This window comes from Paramisgurnus dabryanus, chromosome 11 (genome assembly GCF_030506205.2).
Source record: "Paramisgurnus dabryanus chromosome 11, PD_genome_1.1, whole genome shotgun sequence".
In the NCBI taxonomy this organism is placed as follows: Eukaryota; Metazoa; Chordata; class Actinopteri; order Cypriniformes; family Cobitidae; genus Paramisgurnus; species Paramisgurnus dabryanus.
The window spans coordinates 22,524,680-22,547,525 of record NC_133347.1 but is presented as its reverse complement, the minus strand read 5'-3'; the positions used below and the strand labels follow the sequence as shown (position 1 = coordinate 22,547,525).

Genomic DNA, 22,846 nt, shown 5'->3' with positions numbered 1-22,846 from the left:
AAGAAAGCACAAGCAACTGTGAGAAGGGTGATTCGAGCTACAAAAAGGAATTATTGGAGAAGCTACTGTGACACTGTAGGGGGAAAAGTAGATGTCAGTGAAATTTGGGGCATGATTAGAAAAATGGGTGGGATTAAAATAAACTTTAATCTCCCTGTATTGAATAATGGGGATAGAAATGCTGTGACAAATGTTGGAAAAGCCGAGATGCTAGCAGAGGTGTTTATTAAAGTACATAGCAACAATCATTTATCAGAAGAAATGAAGAAAAGTAGAGAGTTTAAAAGAAGGGAACATCCTAATAATATGATGGATAAAATGCCTACTAATGATGACTCTATAGATAAGGAATTCTCTTTGTATGAATTGAAAAGAGTTTTGGGGGGAATTAAGCAAACATCTCCAGGCAAAGATGAAATTTGTTATGCGATGATTAAAAAAATTTCTGATATGTCCTTGAATATAATACTTGGTTTGTTTAATAAAATATGGAATATAGGAAAACTCCCCGCAGCGTGGAAACATGGAGTAATTGTCCCTATATTAAAGCCAGGCAAGGATAAACATGATGCTGCCAGTAATAGACCTATTGCGTTGACATCTTGTCTGTGTAAGTTAATGGAGCGGTTAATTGTGAATAGATGGGTGGAAGAAGCTCAACCATCAAGGACTGTTATTTGTTCAGACTCACTGTCTGCTTTAAGTAGTTTAAAAAGTGGACAGTCTGCCTCAAGACACGATATAATCTGTGAAATACTAATGTGTCTCAATAGGATTCAAAATATGGGAATAATATTGATATTTCTTTGGGTACCTGCACATGTAGGTGTAGAAGGCAATGAAAAGGTGGACAAATTAGCTAAACAGGCTTTGGAGCATGTGGATATTGATTTTAAAATTCCACTAAGTAAAACCGAAGTAAAAGGAAGAATTCAGGAACTAATGAGCATCAAATTGCAAGAGATGTGGGATGGGGAAACAAAAGGCAGACACCTTCATAATATTCAAAGACATGTTGGTAAAGGAAGAATGGTTAGAAATAAAAGGAATTATGATACTATTATTTCTCGACTCCGAATTGGACACTGTGGATTAAATCAATATTTACATAGAACAGGGAAACATCAAACAGGTTTATGTGAATTTTGTGATGAAGAAGAGCCTGAGACTGTTGAGCATGTAATAATGAAATGTGGGAAGTATAATAGAGAGAGAGAAGAATTAAATAAAATGAGAAACTTTGGAAACAACATTGTAATCCTTTCAAATTTACTCAATTGTACAGGAAAATCCATAGTGCAAACGGAATTAATTAGGTACCCTAAAAGCACAAGATTAGACTGTAGAATATAACAATGGACAAAGGTTTAATGTTTAATTAATTTTTTTTTCTTCTAATACTGTCCTCCTATATAATGCTCCACACTCAGTTGGTGGCGGTAATACACCATAAGTTGGCTTGTCAACCGCCAATAAACAGTACAAGAAGAAGAAGAAGAAGAAAGCGCTCACATGTGGTGTCGAGGTTTGAGTATCCTCAGTGTTTGTCTCTCTTGAGTTTTTAGTTTTTTAATGTAAGCAGAGTCTTATCTCTGTGCATTTAAGTGAGGAGATGGACGCGCTGACGTCAAGAGAAGATGAAGAAGGGAAGAGAGAGGTTTGTACAGCTTAAACATCCTTTTACCGGAAAACACTAGGTGCGTCGACCGTAAGTGGACTTCAAAGTGGTATTCGTGGGTACACAGGGTATTCCGCCATCTTCAGTGAGATTCAATCCGGTGGCCACTGCGCAGGGAACATCGATACATCACTTCACAGGAAGTGGAGAGCGATAATCACCCAACTTGCGCGCACGTGATCACCAGTCAGAACGGTCAGACCGCAGTCATATTATATGACCATTGATTAAAACACACATATATACACACAGTTAACCAAATAAAAGTTTGTTTTCATGACAGTTACAGCAGGGCTTCAATTATGTTAATAGTCAAGCAATAGTCAGTTTAAGTGTATAATAAACATTCGTTTTTCATTACATAGTACTCAATGTTTTTATTGAATAGTGTACATATTTTAAATGTGATAGTAAATTAAAATTAAATGAATGTAGTCCTATATATGAAGAGTTTGGTTCCAAAACGCAATAAATCCATTTTGACTAATTTTGGTAAAAACGTGTTTTCTATACCAAGAAAGTGACGAAAACCACTATTTTCTGTTACAAACTTTCCCATAGCATCTTTAGGTTATAAAAACATAAAAAATTCAAATCCATAACTTCATTTTCAAAGATTTATTATAAAAACGAATTATTTTTCCACAAAATGCAATAAATCCATGACATTTTTGTTTCAAAATGCTAGAAATCTATTAATTCAATGTACAAATGTGCATTCATCTTTGCCATTTTATATTCATTTAGTTGAACAGTTGTACACACTGACTAAAAAGATAAACATTAAAGGGATAGTTCGGCCAAAAATGATATTAAACCCATGATTTACTCACCCCCAAGCTGTCCGAGTTTCATATGTCCATCGTTTTTCAGACAAACACATTTTCGGATATTTTAGAAAATGTTTTAGGTCTTTCAGTTGATTAAATGTGATGTTACGGGGTCCACAACCTTCAAGTTCAAAAAAAGTGTGTCCATCCTTCACAAAATAAATCCAAACGGCTCCAGGATGATAATCAACGGTCTTCTGAAGGTAATCCGTGCGGTGTTGTTGTAGAAATATCCATATTTAAAACTTTATTAACGTAAATAACTACCTTCCGGTAGCGCCGCCATCTTAGACGACTCTGTATTGGAAAAAAGGGAGAAAAGATGACAGAATAACATGGCGGATATTGGATTTTGCGTAAAATTAATTATTTACTTTTAAATACTGACCTGATATTATACTGATTTTGGCAGTAACTCATATTTTAATAATTTTACTCTCTGTGTGTTGTCAGGATGTGGTTTGTTGTGAGTCTTCAGTGTATGTGACTGATGGGATCTCCGAATGTCTGGATCAAAGCTCACCACAGTTACTGCTGGACAAACTCTCTGAAGAGAAATCCAGACACACACAGGACTCAAAGTTCAATCTCACTTTACTCTGTTATACTAAGTCAAAGCCCAGAGACGCTCAGGACACTGCAGTGTGTGACAGTATTCAGGGTTTAAAGGATGATGAATCTACTGATCAAACCTCCACAGAGTCTCTGAATTCTGCCTGTAACGCTGGAGAACAGCAGCAGATCCTGCAGACCACACTGAAGATGTGTTCAGTCAAACTGGTGGACTGCAGGAACCTGATAATGAAGATAAGAAGAGAAACCACAGCTGAAGAGCATCACTCTGATGAAGATGAGGATTTCATTCCGTCAGGTATGTCTCCTCAGTTATTGTTGAATTAAAACTGTCATGTGAGCACCTGTTTTTATAAAACGTGAGTTTCGGTCACAAATTCACAAATCTAAGACCAGAAAAATTTAAGGACTAAAATCTAAAAGGAGTTTATATTACGCTGGAGCTCAAAACATTCAACAAAATGGCTGGTTTTCATAGCAGCTGTCACGAAAAAGCCAGTTAATCTGACTATGATCAGCTTAAATTGAATTTTGTTGGCCTTAACAGTGACCCTAACAACTTGCCAAACAACCAGTAGTCTGTGGACATTGGCATATGGCCAGACATTGCTTTTCCTGACATATATGCGTTACATCACACAACTACTTTTCCCATTTTAGACGCGCTTTTCACGCTATGTTATTGCTGTCGCTCAGTCAAAATGGCTGGCTGTTCTAGTGGCTGCCGCGGAAATGTCAGTATAACTGACAATTATCAGCAAAAATTACATTTAGTTGGACTTGATAGTGATCCTAGCAACTTGTCAACCCACCTGTGGTCAGTGGACGTTGGTATGGACGATCCATTACAGTGTTAAATCAGCGAAAACATGGGGAAAATGCGTCTTTATGGGGAAAAAGCTGTTGTGCGACAGACTGCCAAAAAAAAAATACAGAAAGGAGAAGTATTTTCTGTGTATTTTGATTTCACACTGTACACAAATTCTGCCGCTCTGTCTTTTGCCACTCAGTGGGCGTAACCGCAGTCACTTTCAACTTAAGGTGACGTTACCTTGCTGTTGAATGACATAAATATTAGAGTGTTTGACTAAGCCCATGCATCAGTCGCCAGCTAAGCTCAAATGGCTCTGGCTTAGCTAAGGTGCTGTCGAATATATTATTTTGATAATCGATTGATCTATTGATTATAAGACTGATTAATTGACAAATCCTCGATTATTTTGCCGAATAATTTGTACGTTTTGAACGATTCTTTAGCTTTTTCAATTAGTTAAAAAATTAAAGTTATACATATTTTAACTAATAAATAAAAAAATCAATTCAGCATTTGAAATAGTTGTTTTAATCAACTTTGAGCTGGTCATTCTCTTAAGTTTTTGGATTTCTGTCTAACTCAAATTACACACAAATGCACATTGTTTAAATATTCTGTGTAAAATATGTACTATATATTATGTAAAGATACAATAATAACTACAGATCAGCTGCCAAACCTCCCTCCACATAGCGCTGATCCTTAATTGCCGTCTCGCCCATCTTTTGGAAACCAAAAAAGTGTTATTTTCGATGAGGTATTTGTTCCAGAGTTCAGTGTGCCACTGATCAGACCATTGAACAAACAAAGCAGATGCGTAACCACAACAAAGCAGGGCGTCCCATAAAACTGCCTTTAAGAGTAAAAAAAAATTGAATTGTGTGTTTATTACAGATGAGAAGAGTGATTCATGTTCTGATGAAGGAAGGTCCTCAACATCAAAAGAGCGACTGACAGCACAAACTCAAAAGAAGAAACTTCATTCAGAAAAGCACAGAGAGAAGAAGAAAAAGAAGCAGCAGTTTCACTGTGAGCATTGTGGGAAGAATTTTGTCTACTTATCTCAACTTAAAGCCCACATGAGGACACACAGTGATGAAAAGCCTTTCTACTGCACTGAATGTGGCAATTACTTCAGGACCAAATATAATCTTGATGCTCATAAGAGAATTCACACAGGAGAAAAAGCGTACAAGTGTCCTCACTGTGAGAAGAGATTTAGCAAAAAATCCTGTCTGAAGATACACATGCGTTTACACACCAATGAGAGACCGTATAAGTGCAGTGAATGTAATAAAGCCTTTAGGTATTCAGGTTCATTAAAATTACACCAGAATATTCACTCTAAAGAGAAACTATATCAGTGTTCACACTGTGATAAAGGTTTTGGTGATAAACGTCATCTAAAAGTCCATGAGAGAATTCACACTGGAGAAAAACCTTATCACTGTACTGTTTGTGAGGAGAGTTTTAATCAACAAGGCCATTTAGTGACACACCAGAGAACTCATACAGGTGAAAAACCTTACAAATGCTCTCAGTGTAAGAAGACGTTTGCTGATTCCTATTTCTTAAAAGCCCATCAGAGAGTTCATAAAGGAGAGAAACCTTACGTCTGCTCTCAATGTGGAAAGTGCTTTTCTTTTTCAACATCTTTTAAACTTCATCAGAGAGTTCACACCGGTGAGAAACCTTATCACTGTAGTGTTTGTAAGAAGAGTTTTGGTCAACAAGGCAATTTAGTGTCACACCAGAGAACTCATACAGGTGAAAAACCTTACGAATGCTCTCAGTGTGGAAAGACGTTTGCTCATTCACATTCCTTAAAAACCCATCAGAGAGTTCATACTGGAGAGAAACCTTACGTCTGCTCTCAATGTGGAAAGTGCTTTCGTGATTCAACTGCTTTAAAACATCATCAGAGAGTTCACACTGGAGAGAAACCTTATCACTGTAGTGTTTGTGGTAAGAATTTTAATCGACATGATGGTTTAGTGTCACACCAAAGGCTTCATACAGGTGAAAAACCTTACAAATGCTCTCATTGTGACAAGACGTTTAGTCAGTCAAGTCACTTAAAAATCCATGAGAGAGTTCATACTGGAGAGAAACCTTACGTCTGCTCTCAATGTGGATTAAGCTTCAATAATAGATCTCAATTCAGTGTTCATCAAAGAGTTCATACTGGAGAAAAACCTTATCACTGTAATGTTTGTGGAAAGAGTTTTATTCGAAATGATGGTTTATTGAATCACCAGAGAACTCATACAGGTGAAAAACCTTTCAAATGCTCTCATTGTGGCAAAACGTTTACTCAGGCAGGTCACTTAAAGATCCATGAGAGAGTTCACAGTGGGGAGAAACCTTACCGGTGCTCTTACTGTGAAAAGAGCTTTACTGATTCATCTCACGTCAAGGTTCACGAGAGAGTTCACACTGGACAGAAACCTTACCAGTGCTCTCACTGTGAAAAGTGCTTCACTGTTTCATCTCAGGTCAAGGTTCACGAGAGAGTTCACACTGGAGAGAAACCTTACCAGTGCTCTCACTGTGAAAAGAGCTTCACTAAATCATCTAATCTCAGACTTCATGAGAGACGTCATACATAAAAAAAACTTACCAGAGGTTTTGAGAATCATCACAAGAAACGTACTGAAGAACAACTACACAGAAATCATCATAGTGTCTAAGCGCTCTTACATTACGTGTACTGTACCTTCTAGAGTATGTTTGAGTAAGTACGGTTCGTTTGGCTTGGTTGAAGGCTCCGTATTTAATTGATCATTTATTCAATTATATCATTCGTGTTTATTCTTATTTTTATTATCATTCATGTTTATTCTTATTATTCTTTGGTATTATATTTCATCTAGTTAAAGGGATAGTTCACCCAAAAATGAAAATTCTGTCATCATTTACTCACCCTCATGTTGTTACAAACCTGCATACATTTCTTTGTTCTGATGAACAAAAGCAAGATATTTTGAGAAATGTTTGTAACAAAACCATTCATGGACCCCATTCACTTCCATAGTAAGAGAAAAGAATAATATGGAAGTGAATGGGTTCCACGAACGGTTTGCTAAAAAACATTTCTCAAAATATCTTGCTTTGTGTTCATCAGAACAAAGACATGTATACAGGTTTGTAACAACATGAGAGTGAGTAAACAATGACAAATTTTTCATTTTTGGGTGAACTATCCTTTTAAGTGTATTATATTCTACAGTATTTTTCACAATATTGTTTAAATCTTATGTTGGGACAGTGTTGTTGTTGTATTTTAAGTCACATTGAAATTAAAATTAAAAACTTTTTTTAATATTGTGGTATTTTTTACTAATGATTTATTTGTGAGCTTCATTATCTTTTAAAAATGTATGTTCCCTCATAATCTTTAATCAAAAACGAAAATCTCCTCCCCTCCTCAAAACGCTATGCTTGTTGGACTTCATGCGGCGCCGCAAGAATCGACAGCTGGATGAAGACACCAGGTGTGTTCGAGATCATCCGGCGCTGCGCAGACCGATCGGCGAGGTTTGCCGCTTGCAGTCGAGGGAGGAACTGAAGACGGAGCCGTCAAGCCGGACACCTGCTGTTTGCCGTAGTGACGTGTGCGCCATGTTTCCTTGTTTTTAATAGCAAATGAAGTGAATTAGATGCTGAATTTGATAAAAACAAATCTTTTAATAAAAAGTTGCAACCAGAAAAATTTTATATCGAATATTTTAATTGCTGCTTACTGTATACCCGAAAATAACGGGAAACTTAGCCTTTATTATTAAAATACCAATAGAGTTTGTTATTTTATTTTATTACACGACACAATATGACATATTTAAGAATATTAAAGTGTTTTTTCCTGTTTTAAAACATGAATTTATAATGTTTATTAGTGGAACTAAAGGTTGGATTAAACTTGAAACGCACGTGATCGTTGTCATCAATGAGGCGACCAATCACCTAAAGCTGTGTCGTCATCACAACTCCGTGCAGCCGCTCTGGAGAAGCTGCACCGGCTGAGCTTCCCGGCTACTCTCGAAACGCTCTCGCGGTACTTTAAAACCATATGACACAGTCATATCAAAATTATATGTCGGACAAAATTACTAACCGGAATGCACTGCTTCAAGTCAGCCGCCGATCGGTCTGCGCAGCGCCGCATGAAGTCGAACACACCTAAAGTACCACGAGAGTGATTCGCAAAATCAGGTGAAGGAGTTTTTTTTTTAAATCGCTTTCGTGTTTCTTTGACATCACCTGGCTGTCGGTTCTTGCGGCGCCGAACAAGCCTGATCTCTACTTCCATTCACGGGGTGTGGCAGATGGGCGGGGCCCAGGAAAAAAATTGCAGCAAATAGCAACATGACCCAACGATCCAATCAATTCTCAATGGACAAATTCAAGTCCAGTCCTACCTTTTTTCTCTTTCGGATATACGTCACGATGGGGAAAATAAGACAGTCGCTATTTCCATTTCATTGTGACTTTGTAGTATCCTGGAGTATCCACTAGGGGTCAGTGTTGGTTTATATATATATAGGTGATGTACTTCATGGTGTGTTCGAAGTAGAGTGCAAGGTGAAGCACGTTGTGAATTGTTTGTCTTGTGTGTAACTCCAACGCCTCAGTAAAGTGTAAGCTTTGATATGCAGCATCTCTTTGTTGGTGATTCTTTACTGGAAGATACTACATTTTGGCGATGAGGATGAAGTTTAATCCCGAGAGGAGAAACGACATTTGAAAGAGCAAAAGGATGATAACTACTTGAAGAGGAGAAAAAGAGTCTAAAACACAGGTAGAAGATTAACCATGGCTACAGGAACGATTGGCTCACTAGCAGCATTTGATGCAAAGGCTCAAACTTGGGAAGAGTATTCAGAAATACTGGAGCAATTTTTCGTGGCTAATGAAATCGAGGACGAGGGTAAGCAAAGAGCTATTCTTATAAGTGTGGTGGGACCGCAAACTTATAGTACAATGAGAAATCTCCTCAGTCCAATTAAACCAAGTGAAAAGACTTATCAAGAGTTAATAACATTGCTAAAGAATCATTTCAATCCACAACCAAGTGAGATTGTACAGAGATTTAAATTTGATTCAAGAACAAAGAAGCCAACAGAGACTGTAACTGAGTATGTGGCCGAGTTACGACGATTAGCACAAGATTGTAATTATGGCACAACATTGGATCAAATGCTAAGAGACCGCCTTGTTTGTGGCATAGAGGAGGATCGAATTCAAAGACGATTGCTTTCAGAGCCTAATCTAACATTTGAGACTGCTTTTAAAATTGCATTAGCCTCCGAAGCAGCTAACAAAAATGTGCTAGATTTACAAAGTAAATCCAACATGCAAACATGTAACAGCGTCCGGTTTAAGGCAAGGAAACCAAGTCATGAAATAAGAGAGGAGCCAGGCGAACAAAAAGAAGCTAAAGCATGCTACAGGTGCCATGGAAAAAGTCACATGCCCAATGAATGTAGATTTAAAAAGGACACATGTTATGTATGCGGTAAAATTGGCCATATTGCCAGGGCCTGTCGCAATAAAGGTAAACAGAGGGGACGAGATGTCACCGAAAAGAGAGGAAAAAGTATGCGGCCATATAAAGCATTTAATGTCAGTGAAAGTAATTATGACAGTGATGAAGCAGAGGAAACGTTCACTTTGGCATGTGTTAAAACTGAGTCAGAGAAAAAAGTCAAGCCTTTTACTGTTGAATTACAAGTGGAGGACAGACCTGTAGTTTTTGAAATTGATACAGGATGCAGCGTAAGTCTGATGAATGAAGGAATGTTCAAAGACATTTGGAAAGACTCACACGCTCCTAAATTAAGATCTTCAAAAATCAAGTTAAGAACGTATACAGGAGAAGCACTAGAAATAGTGGGTGTGGCTGATGTTCAGGTGCGGTATCAAGAGCACGAGAAGAAAATGCCACTTGTTATAGTGAAAGGAACAGGACCATGCTTACTGGGTAGAGCCTGGCTGGAAGAAATTCAGTTACCATGGAGTGAGATAAAATTGGTACAGTCAGATGTGATGACATTACAAGAAGTACTATCTAAGCATGATGAAGTATTTAAAGAGGAGCTAGGAACTTTAAAGGGCACCACTGCTACTCTTCATGTGCCGGCTGATGCTAGCCCCAGATTTTTTAGACCTAGATCTGTACCATACGCCTTAAAAACTAAGGTGGAAGAAGAAATTAAGCGACTGCTACAAAACAAAATTATCTCACCTGTTAAATATGCAGAATGGGCCGCTCCTGTGGTTCCTATCCTAAAACCAGATGGCAGCATAAGATTATGTGGTGACTATAAACTTACAGTCAACAGAGTGTCAACCTTAGAACAATATCCTATACCAAGAGTGGAAGATCTGTTTGCTTGATTGGATGGAGGTAAGCAGTTCACAAAGTTGGACATGAGTCACGCATACCAACAAATTGTTATGGATGACAACTCTAAAAAGTATCTGACTGTAAACACACACAAAGGATTATTTACCTATAATCGGTTACCATTTGGAGTTTCTTCAGCCCCTGCTATTTTCCAGAGAACCATGGAGGGACTGTTACAAGACATTCCAGGAGTGGTTGTGTATCTGGATGATATACTGGTGACTGGTGTTACCCAAGAAAGTCACTTGAAGACACTAGACGAAGTGTTAGTGAGATTGAAAGAAGCTGGCTTGCGCCTAAAACGAGGGAAATGCACATTTCTGGCAGACGAAGTGGAATATTTAGGCCACAAGGTAGATGCACAGGGTCTCCATCCTACAGAGATTAAAGTGAAAGCCATTGAAGAGGCACCTGAACCAAGAAATATCACAGAGCTTAAAGCATATTTAGGGCTGCTGAATTATTATAATAAATTCCTTCCAAATCTGGCAACGCTGCTAGCCCCCCTACATCTGCTGTTAAAGAAAGATGTTCAGTGGATGTGGAAAAAGTTACAACAAAAAGCGTTTAAGGAATCTAAAGCCCTATTGAGAAAAGCCAATGTGCTAGTGCATTATTCATCTGATGCCGAATTGATTCTGGCCTGTGATGCCTCACCCTACGGAGTGGGGGCAGTGCTCTCGCAACGTAGGAAAGGAGAGAGTGTGGAGAAACCTCTGGGATTTATGTCAAGAACGCTAACGCCTGCAGAGAAGCGATATTCACAGTTGGACAAAGAAGGCTTAGCTGTGATTTTTGGCATTCAGAGATTTCACAGGTATTTATATGGTAGATCATTTACAATTCTTACTGACCACAAGCCCTTGATTAATCTTTTCAATGAATCCAAGGCAATTCCTCAAATGGGGTCACCTAGAGTACAGAGGTGGGCTGTGATGTTACAAGCATATCAGTACAAAATTGAGTACAAACCAGGTAAATGTCATCAAAATGCTCCCAATGCCTGGTAATGGAGAACCTGATGACAATGATGATCAAGTACTAATGATGGAATTAATGGATGATTTGCCTGTTAGCGCTGAACAAATAAAGAAATGGACAAAACATGACATCATACTCTCACAAGTACATGAGTACATCCTGAAGGGCTGGCCTAGCATAGTAGAGCCACAGTTTTTGCCATATTTTCATAGGAAAGATGCACTGAGTGTTAAAGATGGATGTGTCACTTGGGGAGCTCGAATCATTATACCAACCCAGGGACGAGCTGCTTTATTGACTCAGTTACATCAGACCCATTTGGGAATGACACGAATGAAAGGATTGGCCCGATCATACATGTGGTGGCCTGGAATGGATCAAGATGTGGAGAGAGTTGTGCAGAATTGTGAGGTATGTCAAAGTTGTAAGAAGGCACCTGCTCAAGCTCCTTTGCACCCATGGGAGTGGCCAGGCTCACCCTGGGAACGACTTCATGTAGACTATGCGGGCCCCTTTTTGGGAAAAATGTTTTTAATTATGGTAGATTCCCATTCTAAATGGTTAGAAATTTACCCGGTAACACATGCCACTTCACAAATCACTATTATGAAAATGAGACAGTGTTTTAGTACACATGGATTACCTAAAATGATTGTGACGGATAATGGAACATGTTTCACAAGTGAAGAGTTCAAGATTTTTATGAAGAGAAATGGCATTCAGCATGTTATGTCTGCTCCTTACCATCCTTCATCAAATGGCCTTGCAGAACGTGCTGTACAAACCTTCAAGGAGGGGATGAGGAAGTTAACAGGTGACACTGTGGAGACAAGAGTAGCAAGATTCTTGTTTAATTATAGAATCACACCTCATGCAACAACTGGATTGGCACCTGCTGAATTGTTAATGTCCCGTAAGTTAAGATCAACCTTTGATTTGCTCCTTCCTGACCTGAGGACTAAAGTCCTACAAAAACAACAAAAACAAAGAGAAAGCCATGATAAACATTGTAAATTCAGAAGTTTTGAACCTGGAGATTCCGTGTATGTGAGGAACTACAGCTTTGGTCCAAAGTGGATTCCGGCCGTAGTGGAAAGTTGTACTGGACCTGTGTCATACAAAACTGCTATTGGACAAGGACAAATTGTAAAGAGACATGTGGACCAAATGCAAACTCGTGGTGCTGATGAGATGCTGGAGATATTTCTACCCTCCGAGAATGAACAGGGTGTCGATGCTTCTGTCTTGCCAAAGCTGGATTTTGCTAAAGCACCTGTAGGTAAAGAAATGTCTGCATTTGAGAAAGAACAACCATCAGAATTGTCTGTTACTGAGAACCAACAATCCTCAGAAGTGCCTGTTGCTGAAAAAGACACTAATGTTCACACAAAGCTGCGAAGATCAGGAAGAGAGAGATGCCCTCCAGCTTATTTGAAAGACTATGTTACATGAGTTAAGTAAATGCATAAAAATGATCAGTACAATACATTGGTCCAAGAGTTAATGAGATCTGTGGGATAATGTGTTGTTAATATAGGATTGTGTAACTTATGTAATTGCTATTTGTAAATTCTACTTGAGATTTATTGTTAATTAGTCCTATTACGTGAAAATCTTAAATACAGGAAAAGACCCCCAAGTTCCAGCTTAAGAAGGAGGGGATGTAGTATCCTGGAGTATCCACTAGGGGTCAGTGTTGGTTTATATATATATAGGTGATGTACTTCATGGTGTGTTCGAAGTAGAGTGCAAGGTGAAGCACGTTGTGAATTGTTTGTCTTGTGTGTAACTCCAACGCCTCAGTAAAGTGTAAGCTTTGATATGCAGCATCTCTTTGTTGGTGATTCTTTACTGGAAGATACTACAGACTTTAAAGATGCAATTTATAAAAACTGCGCCGCTAAATGGCGCACAATCAAAACAATACCAATGCCGGAGATTAATGGCGCTCTGAAGCGTAGAATGATTGGATTTGCTGTCTTTAACTCAACTGCTGATGGCCATCAATCAGACGGGAACGAGAAATCATGTTAACGCATGAGGTAAAGTAATCAAGTTTTATAAATGTTGTGTTTGATGACATTGTTTTATTTCATTATGTAAGGTTTCAATAACGCAGCCTCCGGAGGTTGCATGTGTAGGCGGTATACGTCATCAAGACAGTCTTATTTCAGAATATTAACAATTATGAAGCTGACAATTATTCTTAGTTAACTGTAAATTGATGTAATATGCGTATGACTTGCGATTGTAATGCTCAGTTGATTTAAATAAACCAGGCTTGATGACGTATCCAGCCTGTGACCTGCGTAGCTGAATCCTTCGGATTTTACAACAACGTCAACCGCACACCGTGATGAACCTGCGATCTAATGCTTTGATTTGAAAGCCTGTTAAAGACATATTCTCGAGGACATTAAAACAAATCGCCAAGGATGCGAAACGGGGATTTTAAACGACAACGTGACAGGAAAAACATCAAGACCAAAGTCACTATTGGAGTTAGTTTTCCAAGGTGGGGCTCAAGGGACACTGAAGTTGCACTTTCTATATTCTCCACAGGTAATTCAGCATATTCGTTTACATCGATACAGTCCCTGTTGTAAACTTGAAGTTTTATAGTTCCTTGGCTAACTTTAGCATGATTATGCATAACACTTGTTAGTGTAAACATGCATGTGGTTTAATGTGTTCGAACAGACACACGCCGTCTCTCACGCCCATTTATGTAATCTGAGGTACTGAGATAAATGTTTTTCATCTTTTCTGACCTCTAGCACAAACACACGGTGACAGCGCTATTTTTAGCCTTTCATTGATAAAAGCGTCTGATCTGCGCGTCTTTCGTTTCATTTTACAAGCGTGTGAAAGTTGCGCGATCTTTTTTCACCAATATGAGAGAAAGCTCTTACACATACACAGACATGTAACGTTTACTTAAAACATAAGCATTGTACTTTGACATAATATTAGTTCGCGTCCATTTAAACCTGTCATGGTTGCTTTTTGTATGTGATTTTAAGCGGACATATCATGACAATCAGACTTTTTTCATGTTAAACATAAATCTGTGTGCTTTGATGGATCACAGGCAAAGGACATTGCAAATTGTTCATTTTTTTTCTCATTGCTTTTGCTTTGTAGCTACTGGAAGCCATGTTAACCTTGGCATGACACGGCCGGGCCACGGTATGAGTTAAAATGCGTTCCGAATGGGGGGGCTAGAAAGTAATATTCAGTTGCTTGTCATATAGACTTTCACCGCTAGAAGGGAGTAGATCCTACACAGTGGAGCTTTAACAACACCGCACAGAATTAAGTGTTCAGATTAACAAATTTTCCATAAACTAAGCGAGTGGCCCGGCAGATGGTATTACTTCCACATTTGTCCATGACACTGTTGCCATGTGGTTTCTACGTCAGTAAAGGCAGTAACAATGGGTAACGTGGATATTAACGTCGTCATTGACAGGTGCCCCATGTCACTGTTTTTAGAATGGCAATATTCTCATAATTTACAAGTAGTTGAAAACATAAGAGATATTGATAGTAATCAGCTGGACAAAATATTGTGGTTGTTGGATATTTTACTGCAAATATCTTATGGAACTAAGGAAGATATGTAGCGCTCCAACCAAAGAAGTGTACTTAGTTATAAGTCCATGTACTTCAGGTGCGTGGAGCCAAACGAGTAATTGAGTAAGTGGCTAACCACACACTGATCCACTTGTGACATTAAGTCTACAAAAAGTCTACAAAAACATAGTTTTTTAAAAACTGTTTTTGTAGACTTATTGTCACAAGTGGATCAGTGTGCGGTTAGCCACTCTCTTCACTGCAAATATCTTACACATTGTACCTTTAATGTTAATACAAGTTTCATCTTGAGGTTTTCATTCACATGGAGGAGTACTTCAGGAATCTTCGTCAAAATGTGAGAGCGGAGGGGAGATGGATGAAGTGGAGGCAGGATGGACGTCAAAAATGTGTGCGTGTGCGTGTGCGTGTGCGTGTGTGTTTACATGTCTGAGGGTACAATGAAGAAAATTGCAACAGATCATTTGGGGATTTATTATATTATTATTTATTTATTATTGAGAAACAAAATAGTTTGAAGTGTGTTGGGATTAAGACGTTTCCTCTTTTTGGATAAAACCTCTCCAGCCTTGGAAAATATCCTTTCACATGAAACAGGGGATGCAGGACAACATAGAAATGCCAGTGTCAGCTGGTATAAGTGTGGGTACTGCTGCTTATGTTGAGCCCAATATACTGGGTCCTCTGTTCTTGTGAGATTCACTTCAGATAAATGTAAGAAATAAGATTATATATTACTTTGACTAGTCTGTGGATTTTTAGTAGTATGTGCATGCTCATGCAGTGCTAGATAATGCCTGAGCATGGAAGAGGTATTATTGCTGAATCACGGCACAGTAAGCATTTCACCTTGAAACATGAAATAATGTGTATACTACCATAAAGTGTGTCTTTTAATAATATTAACACACTAAAATATAACAATTTATATTTTACAATATATTTTACAACAATTTCAAAATACTCCAAGACAGGAGAGGATTTCCTCTTTCTTGCTGGCTCTATTACAAAGACCAACCAGTCCAAATCCAAAAACCTAAAGTAATCCAACAAATTTGATCTAACTTATACAATAATAATACTTTAATATAGCTAATTAATAAAAAAATATATATAACTGATTTATAATTATATATTAGAACTAATATAATTTACTACTAATAATAAATTCTCCTACACTCTGCTTCTACCACTATTGACACCTATCCCGCCACAACACCCACAAGGAGGCGCCAGTTTCGAAACGATTTATCCGGAATCGACACTCAGACCGTGTCCACACAAACCAAGACCTCTTTGGTCACGTGATTTCTACGTTAACAACACAAGCCAGGCTTCATTTGGCACGCCCATTTATTCTCGACTGGCGCTGCGAAGCTTCGCTTCAAATAACCCATCACTATTTGTGTGTATCCTCATTGTTTTTCCTCTCTTGAGTGTTTTATTGAGGTAAACAGAGTCTTTTCGCGGTGTATTTTAGTGTATATCGATAATGAGATGGATGTGATGTGCTGTAAATCAGCAGGAACTGATCTGTCCATGCTGGATATTGATGATTTCATCACAGAAATCTCTCAGCTGAAGAAAGAGGTGGCGTTACTGGAGGCAAAGTTGAGGTCAAGAGGAGATGAAGAAGTGAAGAGAGAGGTTTGTACAGCTTAAACATCCTTTACCTGAAACACTCTGTCTGTTTGACAACATCAAATCATTTATAATATATTTTTGTGTTGTCAGGATGTGGTTTGTTGTGAATCTTCAGTGTATGTGACTGATGGGAGCTCCACAGAATGTCAGGATCAAAGCTCACCACAGTTACTGCTGGACAAACTCTCTGAAGAGAAATCCAGACACACACAGGACTCAAATCTCAGTCTTACTTTACTCTGTTATACTGAGTCAAAGCCCACAGACGCTCAGGACACTGCAGTGTGTGACAGTATTCAGGGTTTAAAGGATGAGGAATCTACTGATCAAACCTCCACAGAGTCTCTGAATACTGCCTGTAACGCTGGAGAGCAGCAGCAGATCCTGCAGACCACACTGAAGATGTGTTCAGTCAAACTGGTGGACGGCAGGAACCTGAAGATGGAGATAAAAACAGAACCTATTGAAGAGGAAGAGGACTTTATTCTGCCAGGTATGTCTCCACAATTATTGTTGTATTTAATTTTTTTTTTTTTAATTATCCATATGGAAGCCCATTTCCGCCATTTAAGAAAAAAAATGCTCTGGGAAATCATATTTATGAGATATAAATTCAAATTGACATACAAAATCTTTACGATGAGCTTTAATGATAATTATGGCTTTAAAAGTTAAATATATGAGTTAAAAAAGTAATAATTATTATGTTAAATGTCAAGATTATGAGATGTAATTGTAAATTGGTAAAATACTATACTGTAGGCAAAGCAAGTCGTATCACCCAAGTAAGTCATAAATGCTTAAATTACAAGAATTAATTGATAAGATAAGGATTCAATTACACACATCCCAATAAAATGAGGGAATAGGGTGGGGAGGCATCACGGAAGAGTGACTGGATAGGCCATAGACATAATCACTTTTGTAAAAGAAAATTATTTTTATACTAAAGTAATATTTCCCAAGAAGTAGGGTTGCCGCAGTGACAGAATTTTCCCACCGGTTAATTGACACGTCACAAACCCGGTGATCCCGGTATCACAGTGTGGGAGGGGCTTATAAATGTGCATGCAGACGTGCACATTTTACCTTCACTTTTGAATTACGCAACTGTTTAAATGCAGTGCTTGCGTACACTGCGTTAAATCGTGTATGAATTTGCGTGCAATGCGAGTGCAACAGCTGGTTTAATTAAGTGCTTGAGTCAATGTGCGCAGGTAATTCTGACAGAACCCAAACGTCCCAAGCAGAGCAACCGGCTACTTCTCCATAAAGCGCTGCTTGAATGATGGGTTTATTTTTCTTGATGAAAAACAAAACAACAAAACGATCTCGCTTATATTAAACATCATATATGTATATTATAACAAAAACGAGTAAGCACGCGGCTTCTGCTATCATCTGGTCAGTCAGCTTGCCTCACACACTCTGATAGAAATAAATGAAATCTGACACCTGCTGCTCTGTGACGTGACGCACGTCAGCTCTGCTGAATTCAGGAAGCAGACACATTCAGTTCTTAGTGTGTTTGCTATCTCTAACGAAACTAAATGATTTAACTACACGAAAATATCAAAACGACGGTGAAAGACGGTGTCGCGGTGTCACATCAAATAAGTTGAAATTATATTAGTACAAATATAATTCTTCTGCCAAACAAAGTAGTTCCTCAGAATTAAGTGTGGCTGCAACAGAGTCCAGTTCTCAAGCAACATAGACGCAGCAAAGACACAATGAAAATATGATTAAAGATGTTTATTTTCATAAATCAACATTCATCTAATTTATACATAAACATTTATATTGTGCAACTGTTGAAGTGTGGATCAAATATGCTTGGAAGAATACTTAAATTTCCCATCAGCATTTAAAAAAAAAAGTTGCCACCCAGTTTTAGTTTAATGCCTTCCACAAAAATTTTATTCTTTAAATAAACATAAAATATATCAAATAAAAGAACAGACCCTCCGCTTTCAAAAAATAAACTTCATCCTACCTTCATTTCTTCTCTTATCACCTCTCAAATTTTGAGCTAAAAACTGAGATAATTACTTAATATAATTATTAATATTTTTAAGGACTTTTGTTAGAGATCAGATTCAGAGCGATGATCAAAACTTACACAGAGTTTTTAGTGTTGAGTGAATGCGTCAGTGTTTAAGTTGGGTAGGATCACCACCTAGTGGATAATAGCGGAAATATGGATTTGAGGAAAAACTCCTCATGGAAGCATTTTCTCTTAATTGACGTGATAACGTAACAATATTTATTGACATTTATCTGGATATCGCCAATAATTGTTGAATTCTAGAAAATGTAACAATATGATAAAGACTGAGGTGTTTATTTTCATAAATCAGTACGTAGCAACAGTGGGGCAGTGATACTTAAGCTATGTAATGCGGTCTAAACTGTGGGGTTACCAGGGTATTTTATCACAGCTAAGAACGCGTTTCAACCAATCAGAATAAAGGACCAGAACTGGCCATTTTATAATAATAAATTTTGCAGTGGCACCAGTGCAACAGAAAAAAATTGTAGCCAAGAATTGTATGTGAAACAAGGCCAAAAGGTAAAAAAAATTTTTTAAAGCAATGCATTTTGGCCTTGTTTCACATACAGTTCTTGGCTAAAGCCAGGACTAGACTTTAGTTAAATTGAGGTATTTAAGCATCTTTTTTAAACATGCCTTACAAAAAGACGTTACTTGTGTGTATCTTGAGACAAATCAATGACACTGGCATATTTTAACATCTGTCAGTTATGTTGCTTTTGTTTGAGACATGTATCAAACATGTGTTTTAATCTAGGACTAGCTTTAACCTCCAAGGGGTGGTTTCCCGAACAGGAATTAGACTAGTCCTAGACTAAAATAAATGCAAGAGCTGTCCAAACTGAAAACAACTTGCACTAACATATCTTAAAATACATCAGTGCCCTTTGTTTTGCCTCAAAATGCAAACAAGTAATGTTTTAGTAAGGCATGTTTGTTCAAACTAGTTATATTTCCTAATTAAACTAAGGTAGTCCTGGCTTAAGATTATCCCTCTCTGGGAAACCACCCCAAGGGTAATCTCATCATTTATCTCAAAATTATGATTTACCAGAGCATGATTTTTTCTTATGTGGGGGAAATGGTCTTTTTGACATGTGAGTACCTGTTTTATAAAATGTGGTATTAAGTTACAAACTCACTAACAAAAACACCCCCCAAAAATGTAAGAACTAAAATGAATTATCTTTATTATTTATTGAGCTACAGGCATATGCTTTAAAAAAGACACATAGAAAATATTTTCATTCTTTTTCTCATTCTATGGGTGTAATCATATGCAGCAAGGATTGTGAAAATTGTGTTTGTAGAAATACAAAATGGTCCATTTCACTCCCCTCTACAAAATAGTGGATCAGCGACTGCAATGCATTTCATATTTTGACTTTGATCACTAGTTATGTTTGTATTTATTCTTATAAAAGATTAACTTTTTTAAATGTTTAGCTGTGTACATTTTTTTAATTACATTTAATCTGACGTGTAATGATGCAGCTGTAATAACAGGACTGACACCTGTCTTCTGTCTCTGTGTGAATATAAAAAAAGATAAAGGATCTCATTCATCCTTCTTTGTTTATAAGAGTGAAAAGAGAATTGAATTGTATGTTTATTACAGATGAGAAGAGGGATTCATGTTCTGATGAAGAAAAGTCCTCAACATCAAAAGAGCGACTGACAGCACAAACTCAAGAGAAGAAACTTCATTCAGAAAAGCACAGAGAGAAGAAGAAGAAGAAGACGACGATTCACTGTGAGCAGTGTGGGAAGAATTTTGTCTACTTATCTCAACTTAAAGCCCACATGAGGACACACAGTGATGAAAAGTCTTTCTACTGCACAGAATGTGGCAATTACTTCAGAACCAAATATAGTCTTGATGCTCATAAGAGAATTCACACAGGACAAAAAGCATACAAGTGCAGCGAATCTGAAAAAACTAGGGATTCAGGTTCATTAAAACCACACCAGAATATTCACTCAAAAGAGAAACTATATCAATGTTCACAATGTGATAAACGTTTTCATCTAAAATATCTTCTGATACGCCATGAAAAAATTCACACTGGTGAGAAACCTTATCACTGTAGTGTTTGTGGGAAAAGTTTTAATAAACGTATCAACTTAGTGTTACATCAGAGAACTCATACAGGTGAAAAACCTTACAAATGTCCTCATTGTGATAAGACATTTACTCAGTCAAGTAACTTAAAAGCCCATCAGAGAGTTCATACTGGAGAGAAACCATATCACTGTAGTGTTTGTGGGAAGAGTTTTAATAAACGTTTTAACCTAGTGTTACACCAAAGAATTCATACAGGTGAAAGACTTTATAAATGCTCTCAGTGTGAGAAGACGTTTGCTCGACAAGATGGCCTGAGAACCCATCAGAGAGTTCATACAGGAGAAAAACCTTACGTCTGCTCTCACTGTGGAAAAAGCTTCTCTGATCGATCTCATTTCAGAGTTCATCAGAGAGTTCACACAGGAGTAAAACCTTATCACTGTAATGTTTGTGGGAAGAGTTTCAGTCGAAATGACATTTTAGTGAAACACCAGACAATTCATACAGGTGAAAGACTTTATAAATGCTCTCAGTGTGATAAGACGTTTGCTCGACAAGATGGCCTGAGAACCCATCAGAGAGTACATACGGGAGAGAAACCTTATCACTGTAGTGTTTGTGGGAAGAGGTTTAATCAAAATGGCCATTTAGTGACACACCAGAGAACTCATACAGGTGATAAACCTTACAAATGCTCTCAGTGTGAGAAGACTTTTGCTGAGTCAAGATCCTTAAAAATCCATCAGAGAGTTCATACAGGAGAGAAACCTTACGTCTGCTCTCAATGTGGAAAGAGCTTCTCTACTCGATCTTATTTAAGTGTTCATCAGAGAGTTCATACCGGTGAGAAACCTTATCACTGTAGTGTTTGTGGAAAGAGTTTTAGGCAATGGGCTAACTTACTAAACCACCAGATAACTCATACAAAAAAAGGTAAAAGTTAGAAGAAACAAAGAAAACTTAGAAAAGCAAAGAACGGAGCATGGCAGTCTTAAATATAGTTTAGGATGGAGTATTAGAAGTTACATGGAGTCATTTCTTATTAAATAATGTAAGTTTGTCATTGAACAGACATCAGCTGAGCGTAATGATGATTGGATGCAAGTAGATCAGTGGTGGGATGAGCATCACGGCAACTGGAACTGGTTCTGTCAGTCTCAATGTCCTCTGGGAACTAGAAACGTAGAGGTCGCTCCCATGTAATGTTAAAGTCTTACAAGAAAAAGGGATGTGTGTGTGTGTGTTCGGTTCTGGACAAGCTAACTACTTTATTACTGTATTACAAGAAGAGGATAGGGCCTAGAATTGATCCCTGTGGTACACCATATTTAACCTGAGAGTAACATGATTTTTCCTTATTTTTGTAATTAAAGTAATAGACTTACCATCATTTATCAAGATGTCTACTTCATCATTTATCACAATACTACCATAATATTTGTTTTCCCACTATGGAAGTCAATGGTTACAGCAGCTGTGTGCCTCCCATCATTAATCAAAATTATTGTGTTAACTGTTTCGTTTGATAACTTGAATAAGCTGTGATCCCCCCCCCCCATGTTCATTAATGCTTGTTCTTCGGTAACTTTATTTACAAAGTGAAATAACTATTTTTGCAAATTAATGTACCATATATTATTTTGCACAGTTACTTTTGTAAAAAAAAAAGTTATAATACTGAGAACAATAAAAAAATTAAATGATTTTGTTTCAAAGTTTTTTTTTCAAAGTTGGACATGCTATCTGATTTTAACAGCAAAGGATTTAAACTGATTTCCAGCACAAATAAAAATCCCTGAGCTGCTGAGGTCGAAGTGATTCCAGACATTTAAAAATCAATCTAAACAAAATCAAATAACACACGAAGAAGCTGCCCAGCGGCCGAGGGAGGAATGGAAAGACTTTGTGGCTTTTTGAACCATTGAGATTTTAGCCACCAAGTACTTGTCGAGCAATCCTTTTGCTGGCTGGCACTGTGCCTCTCGCTGGCATTTATTTTGCTGTTGTTCTGACTATCTGTACCTCCTCAGAATGTGCTTGAAAAACACCTCTCAGCATGGCATACCCATCATAATGTACTATCACACTTAATAAAAGGCTTGTAACAATGCTGTATAAAGCTGGGGACTGAGACATTGGACTGTGGTTACGACACGTTTGACGGACCGACTTCACTCCTGGACTGACACTGAGTGCCTCCCTTAT

At 37.7% G+C, this 22,846-nt stretch overlaps 1 pseudogene; it reads left to right on the top strand.

The window, feature by feature from the left end:
- The first annotated feature begins 1,505 nt into the window (after positions 1-1,505).
- LOC135741403 (uncharacterized) lies at positions 1,506-22,233 on the top strand (annotated as a pseudogene).
- Positions 22,234-22,846: the final 613 nt, after the last annotated feature.